Source organism: Phodopus roborovskii, unplaced genomic scaffold, assembly GCF_943737965.1.
Source record: "Phodopus roborovskii unplaced genomic scaffold, PHOROB, whole genome shotgun sequence".
NCBI lineage: Eukaryota > Metazoa > Chordata > Mammalia > Rodentia > Cricetidae > Phodopus > Phodopus roborovskii.
In genome coordinates, this window is record NW_026126469.1 from 21,952,778 (window position 1) to 21,971,764 (window position 18,987).

Genomic DNA, 18,987 nt, shown 5'->3' on the forward strand with positions numbered 1-18,987 from the left:
CACCTTCCTCGGACGCCGCTAGCCGCCGGCCAGCCCGTGAGGCGGAGGGCGCGGAGGCTGCGGGCTCGCAGGCGGGCGACGGTCCAGCCCGGCTCCGGCCGCTTCTCGGGTCCCTCTGGTCCTCCTGGTGCCTGGCGCTCTCCGAGGTCCTAACCGAGCGGGCGGGTCTGCCGCAGGCTCCGCCCCCGCCGTGGGAGGCAGGCCCCGCCCCAGCCGGCCCGCACCCTCCTCCCTCTCCCAGACTCTCGCAGCGGGGGCGGGGCACTCGAGGCGCTAGAGGGCGGGACATCCTCTCGCCAATCACAAGCTCCACTGACCCGAGTCCCCGGGACTCCAGGCAGGAAAGAAATTTGGGGATAGGTCAGGCGAAAAGCCAGTGACAGGAGGAGGGGCTAATTTAGGAAAGTAGGTGAGGTGTTTGATTGACAGCCATAGTAGCCAGTATGCCCTGGCGCCGTGCTTTGGGGGCTGTAATTGGCGCTACCTGTTGAAGGACGCAAGTGTGAATCAATAGAATGCTTCAAGCTTGACAACTTGGCGCTCCTGGAGTCCGAGGCTGCAAAAGGGTTACCTTGGGTCTCTTTGGACCACCTTGTGAAATGGGATTTTTTTTTTTTTTTTTGCAGCTTTTTCTTTCCCTGAATCTCTTCCTGCTCGCCAGGTGCATCTATTGGGCTCACCTTGCAGCCCTGCTATCTTCATTTAACGTGGGTTTGGAAATAATCCCCAAACCCGATAGCCTCCAATTGGCTTAACAGGTCGTCTGTACCAAAAGGAACTGGTTTTCAATGGAATGTTGACTTCCACATCTTAAGGAATTGATTGCCCAGCTCTGCACAGCCTACGAAATAAAACCACGGTCCCCTTCTTCACATAGACAAATTAAAATTTCAGGGAAACATTTCTCTCAAACCATATCAAGAAGCATTTTAAGCTTTCTCTCATTTGAATCATTTTGGGAAATACTCTATTCCACACGGGAAAACAAAACGGCGTACCATCGTGGGAAGACGCAGTTCTGAGCCCTGATTGGTTGTTCTTAAAAGGTAGTTCAGGGTCCATAACTAATAGTATACTTCAATCTGAGCATTACAACGGAGACCATTAGTAATCGTCCCAAATAATTATTGTTTTATATCTTAGATATAGGATGACACTTGCATCCCCTCCCCTTTCTCTTTCAAAAGAGGAGATAAGAGGAAGAGAAGGGGAGATGTGAATGTTATATGACGTACTCAGGCACAAAGCAAAGGAAACATGGTAATGGAACAGTACTCAGATTTTCAGATCCTCAGATCAATGTTCACATTCTCAATTTGACGCCTTAACGTTTGCATTACTTCTTTGTAACCCCCTTCATACTTTCATTGTCAAACTAGATAGTAACTTTCTTATCAGTGAAAATGGAATTTTGGGCTTCTAGTTAATTTAGTACCTGGCACAATATTTCACTTGTAAACAGTCATTTAAATGTTTATGGACAATGGATTAGTTAAAGGCTATCAGTTAAAGATTTATGAGATGATACCCAACTTTTTGGTTTGGAAGGGGGAAATAAGTGTAGAAACAAATTTCATATCTGTTATAAACTGGATCTTGGTATGCTTCTAAATTGTATATTACAGTCCTAATAATATGTACCTTTGTCCTTAACTGTCTTCTCACACTTATTTTTCTCCCTTTTGACCCATTGTTCACTTCCAAACATGGGTGTCAATATGAGCTAAAGGATTTTCTTCTTCTTTTTGTCTGTTTTTTCTTTTGAATTAGTGAATTTGGCATTGTTGAATAGAATGATGAGTTCTGCCTTCTTTCCTTCAGCAAAAGTTGACCTACCTGCAACTCCTTAAATGTTAAATTAATGAAAACAAGTCTGTAGCATGTGGAGGGCTTGTCTTCTGGCAAAAGCAAAAAAAGAAAATATCCCAGTTCAGCAAAGAGAGATAGAATGCTTACAAATCACTCTCACCAGCATCCTACTATAACAAACTAGGTGGTGCCCTGTAGTCTATAATACAAAAGGCTGAAAAGGAAAAAGCATGTGAAACATTGACAAAAACTTTTCTGAAGACCATGAAGAGAATTCAATAACCTTCTGAGTTAAAAAAAAAAAAAGTGATAAAGCACACAGTTGTCCAACAGGGACAACAAATATGTATAAAAAGTCATGTCAAAATATATACATGCTTCTGGGGCTGGAGAGATGGCTCAGCAGTTAAGAGCACTGTCTGCTCTTTTAGAGGATCTGAGTCCAATTCCCAGATACCCACATGGCAGCACACAACTGTCTGTAACTCCAGTTCCAGGGGCTCTGACACTCTCACACATACATGCAGGCAGGCAAAACACCGATACATATAAAATAAATAAATCTTTTACATATATATATATGAACATATATATATAGATAGATAGATTCATATATATGTTTCCAAATAAACATTGTAAACTTAAAACTATTAATAATGTGACTCAGTGATGAAACAGTTGTCTAACAGGTGTTTTTATCCTCATAAACACACACACAAATAAAAATTAAAAATAAACTACTATATTCAGGACTCTCTGGCATTATTCCAAATATAAGCAATACTATATACAGTCACACAATAACATTTACATGGTCAGTATCCAACATATATTAACCTGAATAAAAGATGATTGTGAAAACTTAAACACAGTTGTAACAGGTAAGAGAGAGAAAATCTCCTATGGCAGAAAGTAGGGTGATGACAGCCTAGACTATAGGCAGACAGAAATTGGCAAAAGGCACCTTGAATACTGGAAACAACATACACTGCTGTCACAGAAGAATCTCGATAAATGAATCATGGTGAAATATATGGGAAGCACATTCCATCCTGAATTAAAAACCAACAGGGTGTTATTCTATAAACCATTTGGTAGCAGGAATGAGATCAGAGCATACAATATATCTTTAAAACATTGGGAAAGATGCCAAAGCTGGATCAAGTAATGGATCCCTGTACTCTTAAGGAATAGCCTCACACTGTGAAATTGCCTGAGTGGTGTTTCTGAATAGACTCTGAATTCTTCCTACCTATATGACAAGTATAAAGAGCTACCATAAAGAAAAATTGTTTGAGCTTGATACTTGCAACAAAGTAATTAAATCATTCAATGAAACTAATAAACTGGAAGGAGTTTTAGAATATGTGTTGGAAACACATTACAAGTCACTTTAAGAAGGTATAATCTTGGGCTCAAGCCAATAGTGAGGCTGATCAAAGCCACTTTTCCACATGAAAAAAAAAGCTATCAAATAATAATACAAAATGTACATGTGTGACATTTCAAATAGCAAGGAGAATTTGTGGAACTGGCTGGACTTTGATAAAAGGAAGCAAGGATGGCAAAGCAAATGTGTAAATGATACATTGCATAAATAAAGTTCTACCATGTGGATATTACCTATATTCCAACCACTGGAAGCTATGGACTTTAAAAGCAGCTCATCAGTTTACTCCCCATTCTCTATGGGACAGGTAGCCATTCTCCCCACATTGTACAGATAAGAAAGCAAGATGTCTGCCCATGGTCCCTTAAGATAATCTAGTCCTCAGATCTAGGAATAACTTCCAAGACTACATTCTTACTCATCACTAATCAGAGGACTAAACAAACTAGAATAGGAAAGGGGTTGATCAGTTCTTCTGGAAAAGTGTGAATATATGTGCATTAATTTGCCAGAACTGCTATAACAAAATACAAGAAAATGTATTTTCTCACCATTTTGGAATTTAGAGTTCTAAGGTCAAGATATCAGCAGTCTTTGTTTCTTCTGAAACCCCTAATTGGCTCATTCCTACCAACCTCCTCTCTGTCTCATTTAGCCTTTTATCAGTGGGCCAGAATTCTAGTGTCTTGACGTGTCCTGATTCCCTCATCCTATGATACCTATTAAACTATAATAGAGACCATCTTAATGGCCTTGCTTCAATTTAATCTTTAAGGCCCCAATTCCAAAGGAAATTGCTTTCTGAGGTAAGGTTGGATGGAAGGATACAGGTTAGTCCATGACAGTGTAATTATGAAATTTGACTGTTTTTTTTTTTTTTTTTTTTTTTTTTTTTTGGAGAGGCTGTGCTGTAAACTAGATCTATGTCAATTTCTTTTTTATATTTGGCTCCTCATTTAATCCTTCGAGACATAATATGCAGTGGTTACTGATAATTCATTTTATAGGTGGTAAAGCCGAAGAAAAAATAAATTTGTAAGCCCAGGGATCATACATAAGCTCAGAAATAGAGATTTAAATCATCAGCCTTATCCCAAAGCTTCAAAGCTATTTATGCTGGTGGTTTTCTTTTGAGAAACCAAAGAAATTTTATTATACAGATCTTTGATATTTAAGAAAGTTAATTATGGCCAGGATCAAGCATGAGGATAAAACATAAATAAAAAAAAATCTCATCAGGAGTTTGGATACAACTAAAAGACATTGGAGGGCAAAGACTATGAAAATCAAAGCCTTCTGGGATGGCAAGCTTATGGAAAGTTATCTCATAGGAAAGCTTGGTATAATTTGAAATATATTAACAGAGTCACTAGGGTGTGCCCCATTAGAATAGAAGACAACCAGTTATTCAATAACTAATTAGAAAGAGCAAGACAGTATTAATTTCCTGAGTGAGGCTGAAGTCTCAGCAAATATCAGAGCAGCTGGAGAAAATCTGAGTAGAAAGTGTGATAACACGGGATTTGCCATAATGCAAGGCAAGCAACTGTTCACATTAGCAAAAGCAAACTTCTCCAATCCACTCACTGTGAGATAATGGGTCCTAAACCAAACAACCTAAACTGTCGCCCATTTCAGGTTCATCAGACCAGTTATAGCAACATCCTTATTATTTGCCGCCTTGGAAATTAGAATTATGAGAAGGCAGCTGAGATGCTAAGCCCCATCTATATTCTTCCTGGCAAACTTTCAAACAAATTAGAGAATTATCCTTCCTTCCAAGTCTTCATCAGACTTTTTTCTGATCTTATCCTATAGCCTTCATCAGAGAAACTGGTTAATAATTGTCAGCTCTCTATAGTAGGGCATAACCATCAGCTTAAAAAACAAAACAAAACAAAACACTCATTCAACCTACTGCAAGCACACAAAGGGAAAAAAAAGCACACAGGGCTAATTAATTACATAATGTCATAGCTCCCATGGGTTCCAGATAAAAAGCCAGGGGTCATAAGGATAGAACCAAAACATACAAAGTATGGCTCAGCACACAATCAATAACAGAATTGCAAACAGAACCCATGCCTTCTAGTACAAAACTCAAATATTTGCTTTTAAGCATGCAGTTAAAATCAGTGCTTTGTGCCTATTCTAAAATAGATTTCACATACTCATCCATCACACTGTGATATGATAAGATAAAGGGGTTTAATGTTGACACGGGCCTAAGTTAAGTAACTTTAACCCAAAAGATTCAAGCTTCTCTCTGCATTATAGTAAACAATCTAGGCTATAACACGAAACAAATGGTATGTAAAAATGATGTTTAGAATGCAAACCACATTGTTTGCATTCTAAATATACAATACAATACATATACAATAACAATAGAAATGTATTGTTATCTTTATTCTTCTTTTACATTTGTAACACAGTTTATAACGCTTGGCTTGATGTTTAACTTGTTCTTCCATTTTAGTGATCTGAAAGTTTCCAGCACCTGTGGATAGACTGTTGTTGAAGGACAAAAGGAGATTAGACTAGATGACCTTTAAGTTCTGTCTTTGTGTGCTTTTAGTCAAAGCTTCACTGAAAGGTTACATTAAAAGGTACCCATGTAGGCATTTGCCAATAGAGAGGAACTGCAGCCTATAGTAAGAAAACAAAACAAAACAAAAAACAAAAACAAAAAAACACAGATATCTGTAAAAGCATTTTTAAATCTTTAAAATTTTCTACTAATTAGTGCTCTCTAGAGATAATTTTTATTAGTATTTCTATTTGTATGTACTGGCATAATTTCCATCATTAAGAAACTCTAAGGCAGTGGTGGCACAGGCCTTCAGTCCCAGCTCTTGGGAGGCAGAATTAGGTGGAGCTTAGTGAGTTTGAGGCCAGACTGGTCTACAAAGTGAATTCTAGGACAAACAGGACTATTATACAGAGAAACCCTGTCACTAACCGCCCCCCCACACAACACACCTTCTCCCCCTCAAAAAAGAAAAAGAAAAGAAAAAAATCTATAACAATTATAAACATGTATTTTTAGTCATTTTAAAAAATATTTTCAAACAAATTTAAGTATCCAACATATGCTGTTTTAATCTCCAGTTTTTGTAACTGACATTTTATTGTGAGCATTTCCTACTACATTAACTATTCTTTTGACAAACTGGCTTTGAAAATCAAGCACATCAACATGACTAATTGTTTCTATATTTTTGGATATTTCATGTATACGTTTATATTATTATGAATAAAAAATAAGGAACTGCCTTTATACTAAATATATGAAGACATTCCAAGGGCTTTTTAAGGAGTATCATTATGTTAGGAGACTGTACTTTCACACATAATTCTAAATTCCATGTTTTAAAGATTTTACAAACTTATATCCTCATGGTACAAAGAACCAATGTAAAATGAAATTTTCTCTAGATGTTGTTGATAAAACTTGAGGATAGCTTTAAAATGATGAGTGAATATGCACAATCTACTAAATACAACATGGCAAAGTAGAACAGATAAGTGCTTGTGGTTTGGGTTTGAAATAAACTTACAAAAGTTTTTATAAACTTTTAATAAATCTTAGAAAGAAATGGTAATACATACTTGACTTCTAAGAGTAAAAAATGGTAACAAGTTTCCATTTTGTTGGTACTTATTATTTGAATGGACATGAAGAAATCAGAATGGGAAGAGCTGAGGAGGTCAATAAAGTTGTGTAGCTAGATCTAAAAAAAAAAAAAAAAAAAAAAAAAAAAAAAAAAAAGCAACTTCTTAGGAAAGCAATCAAGTAAGTGTGCAAGCAACGTGGCTGAGACATCTCTCACCCCATTGATCACCAAGATTGACTCAGATGATGTGGCTGGTTAGGCAGGTGTCCCCTTCCTCCCTCGCTGCTCCATGTTCATCCCTCCTGAAGCTGAGCACTTCATCAAAGAGAATGACCTTCCTCCAAATACAGAGGACAAGTCTTCAGTAAGGGTGGAGAGCTGTTCTCCCCTGCTAGAACCTCCTATCAAGCTCTCAAAAAGTGGTAAAAGAACGTTCAAAAAAGTTTGGATTTTTACAACTATGGACAAAGTAAGAAGAGATGTTAACTTTGCAAATGATCATTCCAAATGAATTTGACATCAAGATTCAATCAACAAATAATAGATTCACTGACCCTGAGCTAGATAATATAAACTATAAAGATAGACTGCTTTTTTTTGGTCTTGGAGCAAGGAGACTAGTGAAAGCAGTTCTATTTAGACTAAGCCTTTTCACACCTGGAGCTTTAATTTACCAAGACACAGGAAGACAGTCTAAGCAGGGATATGCATTTGTTTGTGGGAAGATAGCATCAGTCTAAGCAGGAATATGCATTTGTTTTGTAGTGACAATAACAAATAAACCGCATTAGTAATTTGCAAAAAAAGGGTGAAACGTTAACATTTTTACAAGTATCCATATTCATGATTAGTTCTATTAAAATCATCAACTGGAGCTTTAAAGAATAAGCCAGAATGTCAGGAACAAAAATTCAAATCCTATGTAAAGGTGGAAGAAGAGATGAGTGACATCTTGTGGGACCCAACTGTAGGCACCAAGATAAGAGAATCCTTATGTGGCCCTCCCTAGCTATGCAGCATATGCCTTCTGTTCTAAGCTAGTGCTTTCACTAGCTTAGACTGACAAGACATTATTGCTTTCTTAACCTTTGCCAAGCTGAGGCACTTTACATGGCTTGGCTTTTGTTTTGTTTTGTTTTTCAGTAGCAGCAAGTGATTTATGGGTTATTTGTCCCTCTAGTTTCTTCAGTTAGGAAATCAGAACCCGTATTTCTCAGCCTCATTTGTCCCTTCCCATTCTTCTAATTCTCTACTGTCTTTAACCATAATCCTCCTCTAATACAAGTCTTGTATTGATTTGCATAGTGTTTCAAGAGTGTCAGTGTCTAATACACTCTAATTATGGAAACTGAATATCATGAACTCTCTGGAACAGTTCCTACTTAAAATATTCCGTACCACTGTTCTCATAAGCCATCAAAAACATTCAGTGCCTCAACAAATATGACTATTTTCCACAATGCTGTTTTAAAATTTGAGTGACAAGACCTTTAGGAGATGTGATGCCCATGGCACATCTTTTAGAACAGAAATTCTGCAGTCAGATAAACTTGAGTCTGCCATCTACTCATTACTGAGAGTGAACAAATGCATTTGTTTGCTTCAGTTTTCTATTTATTGAAGGAATATAAGATTATGGGTTGCTATGAAGACTAGATGACAGGATCCATGTTGGCACATAGCAAAATGCCTGGTGAATCAGAAATTACCCACAAATATTTGTCCCTCTCATTTTTCAGCACCAGAATTCTCATATGAATTGTGGTGATTGTCAAAAAGTTATAACAGACCCCACAAAGTAAAAACATGAAAATGAAAACAGTGATGCCTGCTAACATCTGCAGCTAGGATAGCTGGATATGTAAGGGTAACTAGTGACTTTGTTGTTTAGAAATAAAATCTTCAAAGAAACTGTGAAGTTGGCTAGGTTTGGGTACAGACATCCAGAATAAAAATGGAAGAATAGATAAGAAACTCAGTCATATTATCTGCTTAATCAACTCTAGTTTCTTAAACCAGACCTTAAGAAAACTTGCCAGCAGAAGAAGAAACGTATTTTTTAGATGGTTAAATACATGGAACAAACTTCAATATGGATGGAAATGTTATTTCAACCTGTCTGTATCTATTCAGACTCCAAGACTGAGAAATGTAAAGGTTTTATTCATTTTCTTCATCTCTTTTGTTTTTCTAATTAAAAACTTAAAGAGATTAACATAACCATTGGCAGTCACTGGCATTGCAAAATATTTCTCAATAATCCACAGGAAGAACTCAATGTCTTGCCAAAAAGTTCTAGGGGGTAGGAGATGGAAAGAATAAACAATTCTTAAGCAAACTAACTTCTTCAAACAGAGACAGGAAGGAGTTATATGTCATCATTTTAGTAGCAGATGATGGAAATGAGAACACAAATATTGTATTAAATAATATATATTTTGGCTGAATTTTCATTTTTTCTTCATGTAATTGTGTGGTTTTTAATGAAGGTGACTCACTAGATGTAAAACTATGATTTAAATTTACAGCACAAACATATTTGGTATAAAATAATCTATAGCTAAGAAAGACAATATGATTGTTAAATTTAAAAAATATCTTTATCATATGTGTTGTGCTCTGACTTTTTTTGAGATGTATCTTAATTTTATGTATACAGGTATTTTGCCTGCATATATGTCTGTGCACCATGTACAGACAGTACCCACACATGCTAGAAGAGGGCATTAGATCCTCTGGAACTGGAGTTACAGGTGATTGATTGTTAGCCACATACAGGTACTGAAAATGCAACGCAGGTCCCTCTGGAAAAGCATACCGTGCTCTTAACCACTAAGTGATCTCTTCAGCCCAATTTTTCAACTCAAAGATTTCCAAAGTCCAAGAAAGAAAGAAAGTTAAAAAGAATCATGGGTTATATCTTAAAAATTGAAACCTGTATTCCACAAGGCACAGGAAGCAAAGAAAATACTGACGATCCTCGTTGACTTTTGATGGCACAGAGTTAGGAAATAGAAAGATGCCAAGAATAAGAATGTTTAATTTGGAGGCTGGAGAGTGGTTAAGAGAAAAGACTGCTCTTCCAGAGGACCTGGGTTCAATTAACAGCACCAATATGGCAGCTCCCAGCTGTCTGTATCTGTAACCCCAGTTCCAGGTGACTCAACATCCATGGCAAAACACCAATGCACATAAAAAATATTTAATATTATGATCTTTAAAATAATTTATTGTTTTATTAATGTATATTCCCAGTAATGTCCAGTGAGTACTTGATAGATGTGAATGAATGAGTGAGTGAATGAATGAATGAGTGAAATGAATAGTATTCATACACCAGGCTAGAATCTCAGGCCCGAATTTGAAGATGTAATAAAGTCATAAATTATGTAAGCTATTTTATTCATCCAAGAGACATCTATTACATATGTATTTGGAATTAGGCACAATGTTGTAAGTGACAGATGAAAACAAAACAGAAAAGAGGGGAATGACAAAGCAAAAAAGAAGTAATATTAACTTGAAGAGAAAATAATAATTGAGTATGAGATGACAGATGCAAATAACTAACCATAAATCAGTGTTATAGGAATGGTGATGAAATCATACTATTCCTATTATTATTATTATTATTTATTTTTCTTATTTTACATATCGACCCCAGTTACCTCTCCCTCCTTCTCTCCCACCCTCCCATACCTCTGACCCCCCTCCCATTCCATCCCCCCCCACTCCACATGTAGGGTGATGCCTTACAGGAGGGGTCAGTACGATGTCTCTTCTAGGTACCAACATGGAGAAGAGATGAATGAATTGAGAAGGTGGGGTTTTAGCTTTTCTTGAATCTTTATGTACATATATAGCTTCTTCAACATAGCTCTATGCTAATTTTCCTTATGTGTCTTTGGGATTTCTTTCATCTCTTCACTAAGTCGTATTACTTTACCAATTCCAAAATATTTAAAAAGCAAATGTAATTTGAGCAAGAATTGGCAACTACAAATTACTATTTCCAGAAGTAACAAAGGAAAAGAAAATGTGAAAAAGGAAAGGCTGGAAGAGATGTGAATGACTTGGAGATTTTGTAGTATTTTAAGCAAAGAGATAGAATTAGATAACACGATGCCAAGAATTAAAAAGTAAAATGAGGCTGGGCAGTGGTGGCACACACCTTTAATCCCAGCTCTGGGAAAAAGAGGCAGGCAAACCTCTGAGTTCAAGGACAGTCTGGTCTACAGGGTGAGTTCCAGAACAGCCAGGGGTACACAGAGAAACCCTGTCTCAGAGTTGTGGGGAGGAATGAAATGAAATAATCAATAACACAAGGTCACAGTCTGTAACAACTATTTAATAATCTTCCTACTTTCTCAACCTTTTCATTTAACTGACAACTGAAACTGGAAGCCATTTAATGAGAATGTCTTCATCCCTCTGCCATCAAACCTTCTGGACAATATGGTAGCAACTTGCATCGTTGCCTTCCCTGATAACTCATCTGCCTCTCATATCTTTGTCAACTGAAGAGGCATTTTCTTCCTGCCCAACCCATGTGTTCAAGATCCATCTCCTTTGCGTTTCTCAGAAGCCTCATCCTATTTATGTGCATTAATTCCTTCTCCCTCCTACATTTTGATTTTTTTCCTTTCTCATTCTTCTTTTTTGAACCTTTCCTTTGTAAGCCTATCCTACCTTAAAACAACATGTCTTAACTTCTGTATCTCTTTTTCAACTACTTTTTACCTTACCTTACAGCCAAATGTCTCAAATTTTTTCAAGCTTCCTCCGTTCTCTTTTATTGTCTAATTCATTCTAATCTAGTTTCTATTCCCATAACTATGTGCAATTGCAATTGCTTAGATTACTAATGTCCAACAGGTTTCAACTCAATGAATATTTTTCAGTTCCCTTCATGTCTGATGTCTCAAAATGTACTTAACAGATAATCTTATCTCTCTACCTCAAATAATTCTTTCTCTTGGCTCTAAAGTCTCACTCTCCTAGTCATCACATTTTTCTGGCCACTCCATTCTAGATCCTTCTTTCCACAGAGTTATTCAGCCTCTTAAGGCTGAATTGTCTTTCTTTACATCATACATACATTCTAAGTCCTAGGTCTCATGTTCTGTCTAGTCTAAAGGCTTTAAATATTACCTATAGGCTAATGACCTCAACTGATCACTTTGTGAGCTTCAGTTCCTCACTGGCATCACCATCCTGATGTCTTTCAGAAATCAAAAAGGGGGAAAAAGACTCAAAATGAACTGTCTCTGATTATCCTCAGAGATCAGTAGTTCAGTCAAGTAAATTAAAACCAAGCAGTGATTTCTATGACCTACATGAATTTCTAGAGAAAACAGTATGTTTACATTGTCTCAAGAATAAATCACCACACACACAAAAAATGTAGATTTTAACTTAAAAAGCATCATAGCTAATACATAACATTTAGAATTAAATTATAGCTTTGGAAATGTTTATCTCCCTGCCCTTCAAACAGCACCAACCTCTTTCTTTATTCCTCCCATCTCACATCTGATCATACTTTCCCACATCTATAAATTTGAAATGTATTCACCTGGATTAATTATCACACCAATTTAGAAACTGTAAAACCAACTCACCTTCTCTACATGTAAAGTCATGAACCTTTTGCCTGATTTTTCTAACCTATGGTTGAACTTTCAGACAAAAAAAAAAAATCAAAGAAAAAAATAGTCTCATGTAGTTATAAGCAATCATTGGATGTCTTTTCACCTACAGTAGGGAGACTGAAGATACAGTGAAGGTTTTTCTTCCATAGCTGTATCAGAGAGTATACTTTACTGAATGGGAAGAAATCAAAGATTCCTACCAGTGGTTTTATAATAAGGCTTCATTTAGTCCTGTAAGGTAACTAGCAATTTCCTTCATATATTATTTTTTAAATAATTAAAAAATTTTTAAATCCTTAAGATGAAAAAAATCAACTGCTTCAGAATGCACAGGATGCTTTGAATTTTTTTTTCCTTAGATAAAAATAAACAGAAGCCAAGTCTTCTTTTCACTTTGGCATTTAGATTATTTTTTTAATACGATAAAAAGCAAGCTTGCCTCCTGGGTGTAAGGAGAGCTTCTAGCTGTAAGAGTCAATCAATCAGGAAGGGCATTTGTGGGTAGGAGTTGTGAAAAATTGCCAGCTTGACCTTGAAAAAAGAAAAATGTTTGAGACTGGTAGCAACTAGTACTGGTTTCCCATATGCTGCTGTATCTTTCACATTTTAAAATTTGGTTTAAATTTCTCTCCCCTACTACATACACTCACATATTTATGTGTACTATTAACATCATAATGTATGTTAAGGGCCCTCACAGCTGGCTTCTTCTAGTAGGCTGGTATCATCTTGATCACCTTGACTTGATGACGCTGTGCATAATGAAATCTAATGAAGCTGTGCCTGAAAAGCATTCACCATACAAAAGTAATTCATCCATCCAAAGCAGCAGCAAGCAGGAATGCAATGAGATTAGCAAAATCACCTCGATGCATATAAGTTAATGGAATTTGTGTCCTTGTGTACATGTCTTTGAATCTACATATGCTCATTGAGTTGGGTAGACACAAAAATGATAGGATCACAAGGCTGGGAAAGATGAATCATCTACTCCCCTTAGCTGTTTAATATTTAAATAATTTTATCAACATTTACTTCATTCAGTCACTATATAGCTGAACACCGGTCCTGTTCCCCATTTTCCACCATCTTTCACCAATGGGAAAAGGTGTAAAATAGCCATATATATATAGAGAGAGATGTTCAATCTCAAGTGCAAAGAGGACATGAGTGGAGCTTTAAGAAAACCAATACTGGGCTGGAGAAATGGCTGCCAGGTTAAGAGCACTTGTTCTTGCAGAAGTTCCAGAGTTCAATTCCCAGTACTTGCATGGTGGCACACCACCATCAGTACAAAATTCCAGGGAATCCAATATGTTCTTCTGGCCTCCACAGGCACCAGGCAAGCATATGGTGTACAGACACACATGAAGGCAAAATATTCATACATGTAAAATAAATCAGTAAAAACAACAGCAACAACAAAAGATTCCACATGCTCAGGCTACAGCACAGATGTGTTTCATCATATTTGTTTAATATGAATCTTGAGGTTGAATCCACAAATCAGAATTTTTGAGCCTTCCACAATGACTCCAAAGGCAGTCAATATGAAGAACTACTGCTCTAGCAGTGACCCCTCACCCCCACCCCAATGGTAACACTGTTTTTACAAGAGTCAAAAACCTATCACTCGACTGCCTTTACCTACTGGTTCTAAAAAATATATATATCTTGGTAATTATTAGCTGAAGCTAAGTAACATAAAACAACCACAACAAAAACCTGTCTTCTTGTCAGGTCAAATTAAACAATAGATTACTTTTGGAAAGCATGTATTCTTAGAAATATAAATGACAAACATCGCATATAACTCCCGTTTGATTTTTTCAGCCTTTCAGGGAATGCTCTTTTTTCCTAAATTCCCATACTTGTGAGTAGAAGAGAAGTCTCTCCTCTTAAGAGTTGGGCTGGGAAAAAGTTTCCTCCAAAGTCTGGTTCTTTGCAGTCACTCCTATTATTTGACGCAAACCCCTGTTGTTGTTGTCCTCATGTGAGATATGATATGCATACTCAAGGATGGGCTTTCTCTACACTCTAGTGGAGATATCACAAAGAAACCCTCATATAGAAATTTTCAGGCCATACAACATTAGACAAAATTATAAGACTAAAATATCTAAAGGTACTGCTCCTTTCCCTTTTGTAACACACACACACACACACACACACACACACACACACACACACACACACACACACACACACCCTATGTTACTGACAAAAACTATGTAGAAAAAGAACTTATTTGGATTATAATTTATAGTCCCATCATCAGGAAAGGCCACTGTAGGAGCCCAAGGCAGGATCTTAGAGCAAAAATATGAAGAAGTATTGCTTGCTAGCGGTCTCTGGTTTGCACAGCTAAAATATATATATTCCACCTGCCTAGAGATGTTGCCTCCGACAGTGGGCTGGTTTCTCTTACCTCAAATAGCAATTAAGAAAATGCCTCACAGACATGCCCACAGGCAAATCTGATGTCCTCAATTGAGGGTCTCTTTCCAGGTGACTCTAGTTTGCATTACATTAACAAAAAAACTAAACAAATACAAAATATTAAGAACTAAAAGTCTAAAAATCTTACACTGCCATGCTCTAGTGGCCAATTATCAAGCCCGTTTCATTACCAGAAAAAAATATTGTGATATTTGCAATGGCTTGACTAAAATAGATAATTCAAGTGCATTTATTATCTTCAACATCTAAGACTACACACATATAGCAGGCATCATTTTGATTTCTTCCTTTTCTAGTTTAAATGTATCTTAACTTTTTTAGTGCTTCTTTGTAAAACAGGGATTTATTTTCTCAGTATCATAGACACTTTCTTCTTATATTCTTTTTGAGACAGGGTCTGGGTGCATAGCATCGAATGGCTTGTAACTCCATATGTAGAACCAGCTAGTCTAAAATTCACAGAAATTCATCTGCCTCAGTTTCCCAAGTGCTGAGGTTAAAGCCATCTGCTACCATACCCAACTTGATATTTTTCTACTAATGCCTTGTGGATACCTGGTAGCCCTTTCAAAGTATGGTTCCTAGAAACGTGAAGATTACCTTCTTCATCATAGTGGAAATCTCTTACTTGAAAAAAATATAACTAATGAAAATTGAATAAAAAAGCACTGGTATGGATGACTATTAAGTATGTGATCAATTAGAATACAATCAGTGAATAAGAATGGAGCTGTCATGAGTTAATCAAGATAAGACTTTGGAGGAAAAAAGGAAGATTTGGAGTGGATCAGAACACCATTTTGGTTGTTTTATTTGGATGCCTGGCAGCCGGCAGTTGGGCATTTAAGTCAGGCATTCAAGGAAGAGAGGTCCGCGCTATAAATGTTACAAATATATAAATTTGTGAGTCACTGGCATTTAGATGGTATTTAAAGTGATGCTACTGGATCAGGCCACCAAGGTAATAAATAGTAAAGAGAAGAGGTTGGCTAGGGATATAGCTTGGCAGTAAAGTGCTTACCTAACCTGTACAAGGCTCTAAGCTTGATCCTAAGCATTAAGAAAGAAGGTGGGGGTTAGGGGTGGGTAGGGTGTGGGGGGCTATATTTACAGGAGTGATTGCAGTAGTTAGGATAAAAGCTGATGGAGAGCATGTTCAAGAAAGAGCAAGAAGAGAAGATTAAAATTCAAGTATATAAGATGGGAAGGAACAATACCTTGAGATGTATTACAGTTTTGCTATGTGATATAATATTACATATCCTGGGAATTCCTCCATGAAGAGAAATGGCTGGTGAGCTGTAGAAGAGTAAGCTCAAGATAAGGGAGGTATTGTTTTTTGTTTTTTTAAGGGAGACTGTAAAAACAGGTGGCTAGTTGCTTTTTTTGAGGAAACAGGAAAAATAATGATACATGAGAGTTGAAGAGAATGGTGGGAAGACAGCCTTGAGAAAAAGAGGAGCAAAGACCCAGACACAAGTCAAAAGCCTGGCCTTAGCTGAGTGTGGAGTTATCTATAACAATGTGGGGGAGGGGTAGAGAGAAGCTATAGACACAGAAGTACTGGGAGATAGTGTTGCTCTAGAGAGGCCTTTAACTACTGTTTCTTTTTTCTTAGAGAAAAGGGAAACAAGATCACAAGTGAAGAGTGAAGATAATAGAGGAAGTGTTAAAGGCTTAAGAGACAGGGCAGGCATGAAATAGTCAAACTTGAGAGTGGGAGTATAATCCCTAGGCAGCATCAAAGTTAATGATCATGAATATACAGAGATGCTCAATGTTTTCTTCTAGTCATGTGAACTAAACAATTACAGGCATGTAATAGGCATAAAATTGCATTTAAGCCTGATTGCAGTGAGAACATATACCAAGAGAACAGAAAGAGGTTGGGGCTAAGGAGATCGGTGTCATAACTGAATATATAATTCAAGCTGAGTAATCAAGAAAATGGAAAACATGAGAGACTAAAGGACATTAGAATTGATATTTTACTGCTGTTGGTGGCTTCTAAGGACTGTTGGGACTGAGGTACTGGAATAAAAGAACTAGACAGGTTTGAGGGGATAATAATGAGAGTGGAAAGCTCCAAACTGACGTTATGCTCAAGGGTTCCAGTACTGGCACTTCGACATTTACTACTTTAATATGTGATCCATGGAGTGGCTAAATGAAGGTGGAAAACATAGTTATGGGAAGAAAGAAGGGTCAAAAACCAAAAAAGTCAAGCAGTTGGTAGGAACTTCTATATGTGTAAATAAGTCTAAGAATCAAGACAGCTGTATATCGGGGAGAGTGACAGAAATGAGGAGGAGTGACCTTCTGGAGGTCAGCACATGACTGCAAAAAGAAGGGGAAGTGGATGGAAGACACATCTGATGGCATAAAAACCAAATCTTGGGAGGGAAATGAATTAGAGGCTGTTTTGTTTATTTTCTTTTCATGCAACCCACTTGGTTTTAGCTCTAGCTTACCTTGACATGTTTGCTTTCATATGCACTCTGTTTTTATTTGTGATTTAGATGGAGTCATGAAATAAAATTTTGAGGAGAGTCCTGAGTAAAGCCACTAAAAACCTCCTTCTCAGTTGATAATGATCTAATAGCAAATACAGTAAATTTAGTATCTTCCCTACCTATTAGGATGGCTAGAGTTGCTAAGACATGTCATGTTTTGTTGAATTTCAGTACTCTGTATCAAGTGCAAAGACTTTTAGACTAAAATGTAGAGGTCCTGATAGTCCACAAGCCCTCCAAGTTGTCCTCAGAATTCCTTATTGATGAGTTACTCTGGTGGGTGCTAGAGAAATGGCTCAACAGTTAACAGCACTAGCTGCTCTTTGAGATGACCCAGGTTCAGTTCCCATCACCCACATGATGGCTCACAGCTATCTGTAACTCCAGTTTCAGGGGATCTGATGCTTGCTTCCAGTCTCTGCAGGTTCCAGGCATGCATGTGGTGAACATACACATATGCAGGCAAATACTCACCCACATAAAATAAAAGCAAATTAAGTTGTAAGGAATTACTATACTTTTGTCACTTCATTTATCTTCAAAAAATCAATGCAAAAATATTCAATATAAATTGAATGACCCTTTATAACCAAGGACTGTCATCCTATGTCTGCTCTTACATCTGTATTTATCTTCACACTGGTACTAAACATGATACTTTAAATTTATTTTAGCTTATGAAAAAAAAAGATCTCTTTATACTTACATGATGCATGCATGCCCAAATCAGGCCAAATAACATAATTGTGGCCCGATAAGTGATGGTTTTGCAATGTTCCAAATAAAGAAAAGATGTGGGTGACCTGAGTCATCTCATGGCATGTGGTAGAACTGGAAGGATCAAATCCATGAGAATCAGAGTCACACACCCATGGGGAACAGTAATTTCATTTCAGCCAGCTTCCAACAATATTGATCATCATGTCAATTTACTGAAATTATTTTAAAATCATAATGTTTTGAGATTTGTTAGTCTTTATATTGGATGATCTTGATTTAATGGTTCATGTCTATTTAATTATGGTTAAAATTAATATACATAGATTCTACTTTCATCTTAATAGGGACTACATATTATTCAAATCAAAGAAATATTCATTTTTTCCATTTCTCTTGTATTTTCCATCTAACGACTTTGATTTTTAAAGGTGAGGGAATAAAATATCCTGGACATGTCGTCCATTGGGGTTCCATGTTGGCAACCAGAAATCACTATTCAGTTTCTACAGTAAAGTCAGTCTTGTATGTCACTAATAAGAGCCCTCCATTCTCCAGGCACCCCAACAATCTCAAGAGTTTATACAACAAGGGTTTGCATCAACTTCATAAGGCAAATTTAGTAGAGGTAAGGCTAGGAAGCTATCTTCATCATAGTCATTCAGATACACATGCCAATCACCAGAATGGTAGCAAGTTGCCCACCTAGAAAGGCAATATACCAGTTGTAATATTTCATTGGCCAAAGACAATCACATGGCCACATTTCACCTCAAAAGGAAGAGCTGTGTATAAGTGATAGAGGTAATGATTCTATGGTTAATTCCATT

At 37.0% G+C, this 18,987-nt stretch overlaps 1 protein-coding gene across 1 annotated transcript in view; it reads right to left on the bottom strand.

Moving 5' to 3' along the window:
• The window catches only part of Stxbp5l (syntaxin binding protein 5L), a 223,895-nt gene extending 223,719 nt beyond the window's left edge, over positions 1-176 (bottom strand). Inside the window, exon 1 of the mRNA XM_051191450.1 lies at positions 4-176. The gene's annotated coding sequence lies outside the window, so the exon portion shown is untranslated. The remainder of the gene's footprint in view (positions 1-3) is intronic.
• Between the last annotated feature and the right edge of the window lie 18,811 nt (positions 177-18,987).